This window comes from Arachis hypogaea, chromosome 14 (genome assembly GCF_003086295.3).
Source record: "Arachis hypogaea cultivar Tifrunner chromosome 14, arahy.Tifrunner.gnm2.J5K5, whole genome shotgun sequence".
Classification (NCBI taxonomy): Eukaryota; Viridiplantae; Streptophyta; class Magnoliopsida; order Fabales; family Fabaceae; genus Arachis; species Arachis hypogaea.
The window spans coordinates 61475151-61480790 of record NC_092049.1 but is presented as its reverse complement, the minus strand read 5'-3'; the positions used below and the strand labels follow the sequence as shown (position 1 = coordinate 61480790).

Sequence of the window (5640 nt, the reverse complement as noted above, 5' to 3'; positions counted from 1 at the left end):
TGTGTATTGCAGCCACTTGCTTTGTTTCTAATTGCCTGGTAAGCTCTGCTAGTTGCTTGGCAAACACCTTGTTTTGGGCTAGAATTGTATCAACATGGTTCAGCTCCATGACTCCCTTAGTGTTGTGCCTTTCTGATGCATAGTAGTACTCATTCTCAGCCACTGTCTCGATCACTTCAATGGCTTCTTCCACGGTCTTTTTCTTGTTCAATGAACCTCCTGATGAATGGTCTACAGCCTTCCTTGATTCATAAGAGAGCCCATCATAGAAGATGTGCAATTGCACCCAATCATGGAACATGTTTGTTGGGCATTTCCTTGTCAAGTCCTTGAATCTCTCCCATGCCTCGTAGAGAGTTTCACCATCTTGTTGTCTAAAAGTCTGGACCTCAGATCGAAGCCTATTGACCTTTTGTGGAGGGTAGAAACGTGCCAGAAACTTGCCTTCCACCTCATCCCATGTGGTTAGACTCCCCCTTGGGAATGATTCCAGCCACTTAGCTGCCTTGTCCCTAAGTGAAAATGGGAACAAGAGCAGTTTATAGGCATCTTCCTGGACTCCATTAGACTTCACAGTGTCACAAATTCTCAGGAATTTTGTGAGATGTTGGTTTGGGTCTTCATTAGCACTTCCTCCAAAGGAACAATGATTTTCCACCAATGATATTAGCTGTGGCTTGAGCTCAAAATTGTTGGCCTGAATGGGTGGTTTCTGGATGCTACTACCACAATTCCCAGAGGTTGGGTTTATGTATGAACTAAGAACCCTCCTCTCAGGAATGGCATTGTTTCCATCAGCTCTCTCATGGTTGTGAACTTCTCTATCCATGTTGAGATCTAGAGCTTCCTCAAAATTGTCCTCAGATTCTCCTTCAGATTCCTCTTCTCCCACTACTCTCTTCCCTCTTGCTTCCCTTCTAAGTCTATGAAGGGTCCTTTCCGGTTCGGTATATGGAGGAGTTGATGTCTCTCCTCTCCTACCTGTCATACAAGAACACAGCTCAAACACAAACAGGTAAAATACTCTTGGTTAATGGAAGAGTATGGTCAGCTCAATTGAGGAATTAATTCAAACAGTTAGTGAGTCAGTGAGTTAGTTGCATGAATTTAAAGGCATAAAGAAGGAAAGCATGTAACCAAGTGCAGAAATTAAAATTCAACAAGTATTTAGAACAGAATTAACAAAGCAAGAGAAAATTGCTCAATCTAGTTAGCTTCCAATTTGAGAATTGTCAATCGAAAACCAATCCCCGGCAACGGCGCCATAAACTTGATGCGCATAAACGTGTTATGCTACGATTTAGGAAATTGCACGATCGGCAAAATTCCTTCCGGCAAGTGCACCGGTTATCGTCGTCAAGTAAAAACTCACAATAGAGTGAGGTCGAATCCCACAAGGATTGGTTGAGTGAGCAATTCGGATTAGAAGTGTGTTCTAGTTGAGCGGAATCAAGATTTGAGATGAGAATTGCGGAATGTAAAATTGGCGGGAAAAGTAAATGACAAGAAAATTAAATGGCTGAATCTTAAATTGCATGAATTAAAGATTGCTGAAATTAAAAGGGAATGGGGATGATTGCAAGAATTGAATTGCAGAATGTAAAGAGAAAGTGGAAATCAGAAATGGGGAATTCATTGGGTTTAGGAGATATTGAAATCTCCGAATCAAAACATGTAAATCTCTTCCTCAACCAATGCATTCATTGAATTTTGCTTGGCAATCTTATATGATTGGATCCCAATTCCTTGGCTCACCAATGCTCTCTAAAAACAAACAAATTCCCAATCCCTTGGTTTAAATGTTCATAAGAAGAGATGATGCTTGATCACTGATTATACCACACAATTTCATGAACCACAATTTGGTAGGATTACATGTCACAATATCCATCCAAACCCCAATCCAATCCACTGTGAGAAAGCTTCTCTAGCATGAATCCTCCATTCCTTTCCCAAGGCTCCGAAGGATTCCAAGTATGAGTAGTCTCTTTCCCAAGACAACTACTCAATGGAATTAGATCGAGAAGCTTTCTAACAAAATTCAAGAGAAAAGATTGAAGAAGAAGATAAACTATTATTGATTCATTGAATTACAATAGAGCTCCCTAACCCAATGAAAGGGGGTTTAGTGAATCATAGCTCTCAATTCAATTACAAAGAAAAAGAAACTAGCTAAAAGTGAAAGTAAAAGTCCCCCTTCTAACTTAACTTCTATCCTATTTATACACTTTCTATATTGAGCTTCAGTTGTGCTTCTTGGGCTTTGAGGCCTCTCCTTGCTTTCCTTTTGTCTTGGGTTTATGATCCATAATCTTGATGAGGTTGTTGATCCAAATCCTGTAACATTTATTGAGCCAACTTAGTGATAATCAAATAATGGCACATGACTCAATAAATGAGATTTCAAACTCATCAATCCCTCAGGCCCAATCCCATAAACCATGATATTCAATTGGGTTTCATACCAAAGTAAGTTTAAGTTAATAATTGTGCTCAAAGACTAACTTAAATCACAATATTTTTGGCCCAGAAACCTTTTTTCAAGAGTGGCGTTTAAGTTGTAGTTTAAGCTTAAACTGCAACTTAAACGCCAGACACTTCCAGTGATGCCATTTGTAGAAGCACGTTTAAGCTTCAGTTAAGGTTAAACTGAAGCTTAAACGTGGAAATGGAAGAAGGTAGCCCTGGAGAGTCATGTAGTCGAACACGTTTAAGCTTCAGTTTAAGGTTAAACTGAAGCTTAAACGTGGAGATAGGAAGGGCAGCCCTGGAGGTCGAACACGTTTAACCTCCAGTTTGAGGTCAAACTGGAGGTTAAACGTGGAAAAGGGTAGAGGCATACTGGAGGTCGAACACGTTTAACCTCCAGTTTGAGGTCAAACTGGAGGTTAAACGTGGAAGCTTGGAATGGTGGCCCTGGAGGTGTCGAACACGTTTAACCTCCAGTTTGGGGTCAAACTGGAGGTTAAACGTGGAGATGGAGAGAGCAACCCTGGAGTGAAAAAACTATCGAACACGTTTAAGCTCCAGTTTGAGTCAAACTGGAGCTTAAACGTGGAATGGCCCCTGGTACTCTTCCTGGTTCTGGCGTTTAACCTCCAGTTTGAGGTCAAACTGGAGGTTAAACGTGGAACTCCTCCCTGGGTGGCATACTCATTCTGGCGTTTAACCTCCAGTTTGAGGTCAAACTGGAGGTTAAACGTGGAATGCTCCTTAAGTGAGGCTTTTCATTCTGGCGTTTAACCTCCAGTTTGAGGTCAAACTGGAGGTTAAACTTCAATCCCAGCATTTCTTATCCTTCATGATTTTGGCGTTTAAGCTCCAGTTTAGGCTTAAACTGGAACTTAAACTCCACATGTGATATTCAAGCTTCCTTTATTGATTTTGTTGCTTCCTTGCTTAGCCTCTTCTTCCCTGAAATCATCCAAACAATTGCATCAAAGTCTTGCAAAATTTCATGAGAAATCTTTCATTCATAGCATTTAAATAATATAACTAAAACTCATGGAATTTGCATCGAAATCATATTGTTTGGATGGTTCATTACTTTGTTCTTCATTTAACCATTTTTGGTTACTTTAAGCTCAAGAAAATGCATAAAACAACTAAAACTAACAGAAAAATGCTAGTGAAACTAGCCTATGATGCCTTGGCATCACGTACAGTGAATTTGTTTTTCACTTTTTGCCAATCTGTTGCTTTATAATCGGACGATGAATGTTTCAGATTAATGCGTCTTGAAAACTTGTAGAACGTCTAATATATTTTATTTAAAAGAAAATGAAAATATGTATATACAGAGTTTTTATCCTTTTGAGTCGGATAATTTCTGGATCTCAACTTGGTGCCTCATTAAAAAACCTTTTCAGGAAAAAGAGTGCATCTTTTGCTGAGATCTTTTACCGTCTCTAGCTATAGTACCTTCTTAGGTTGCAGGCGTGCCACGACCTAGGAAGCTCTCGCCCATCGAGTTTGGATAGTCTGTAGTAGCCCTTCCCAAGTACTTCTATGACTCGGTAGGGTCCTTTCCAGTTTTCTGCCAGCTTTCCTTCTCCAGGTCGAGTTGTTCCAATATCATTTCGGATTAAGATGAGATCATTCTCAGCGAAGCCTCGTGGCACTACCTTTTGATTATATCTAGAAGCCATCCGACGTTTTAGTGCTTCTTCCCTGATCCGAGCTCTTTCTTGGATTTCAGGAAGTAGATTGAGCTCTTCCCTTTGAAGTTGGGAGTTGGCTTCTTCATTGTAATGGACTACTCTAGGCGACCCTTCTTCAATCTCTACTGGGATCATTGCCTCCATTCCGTACGCTAATCGGAAGGGTGATTCCTTTGTGGTGGAATGTGGCATTGTTCGATATGCCCATAGGACTTGTGGGAGTTCTTCAGCCCAAGCTCCCTTTGCGTCCTGTAATCTCCGTTTTAACCCGGCCAATATGACTTTGTTGGCAGCCTCGGCTTGTCCGTTGGCTTGGGGATGTTCTACGGAAGTAAATTAGTGTTTTATGTTCAAGTCGGCCACTAGCTTTCTGAAGCCTGTATCTGTGAATTGGGTGCCATTGTCTGTGGTAATGGAGTATGGAACCCCGAACCTTGTGACAATATTCCTATATTGGAACTTTCGACTTCTTTGAGCAGTGGTGTTAGCTAGGGATTCTGCCTCGATCCACTTTGTGAAATAGTCTACTCCTACTATGAGGAATTTAACTTGTCCCAATCCCTGAGGAAGGGGTCCGAGAAGGTCGAGTCCCCATTTTGCAAATGGCCAAGGTGAGGTTACGCTGATGAGCTCCTCTGGCGGGGCGATGTGGAAGTTGGCATGTTTTTGACATGGTGGACATGTCTTTACAAACTCTGTGGCCTCCTTTTGTAGAGTTGGCCAATAAAATCCTACCCGAAGTACTTTTTTGGTGAGTGCTTGTGCTCCGAGATAATTGCCACAGATGCCACTGTGTACTTCTTCTAGAACTTCCTTCGTGTTGGAAGTCGGTACGCATTTTAACAATGGTATTGAAATTCCTCTTTTGTATAGAGTATTGTTTATGATAGTGTAGTATTGTGCCTCCAGTTTTAACCTTTTTGCCTCCTTCTCATCTGTGGGGAGTGTTTCTGTTTTGAGGTAGTTGATTATGGGAGTCATCCATCCTTGATCTAGACCTGTTATGGCTAGGACTTTTTCTTCTTCCGAGATTGATGGGTTCTGTAGTATTTCCTGGATGAGGCTTCTATTGTTGCCTCCTGGTTTGGTGCTGGCTAGTTTTGAGAGTGCGTCAGCTCGGGCATTCTGTTCATGGGGTATGTGGTGGATCTCATATTCCCGGAGTTGTCTGAGCTGTTCCCTGGTTTTACCCAGGTATTTTTTCATAGTGGGGTCCTTAGCTTGGTAGCTCCCCGTTATTTGTGAAGTAATCACCCGTGAGTCGCTGAAGATAATGAGTCTTTGAGCTCCGACTTCTTTAGCCAGCTTTAAACCAGCTAGTAGTGCCTCATATTCCGCCTGGTTATTTGAGGCAGGGAACCCGAATTTGAGAGAAAGTTCGATTTGGGTTCCTTGGTTGCTTTCAATTATCACACCTGCGCCGCTTCCAGTCTTATTCGAGGAACCGTCCACATAGAGATTCCATTCTGTGGGGTTTCCG

At 41.7% G+C, this 5640-nt stretch overlaps 1 non-coding gene across 1 annotated transcript; it reads left to right on the top strand.

The window, feature by feature from the left end:
• Positions 1–299: 299 nt before the first annotated feature.
• LOC112746703 (small nucleolar RNA R71) lies at positions 300–403 on the top strand. Its single transcript, XR_003174572.1, has one exon. It is a non-coding gene; the product is annotated as a small nucleolar RNA R71 (small nucleolar RNA).
• Positions 404–5640: the final 5237 nt, after the last annotated feature.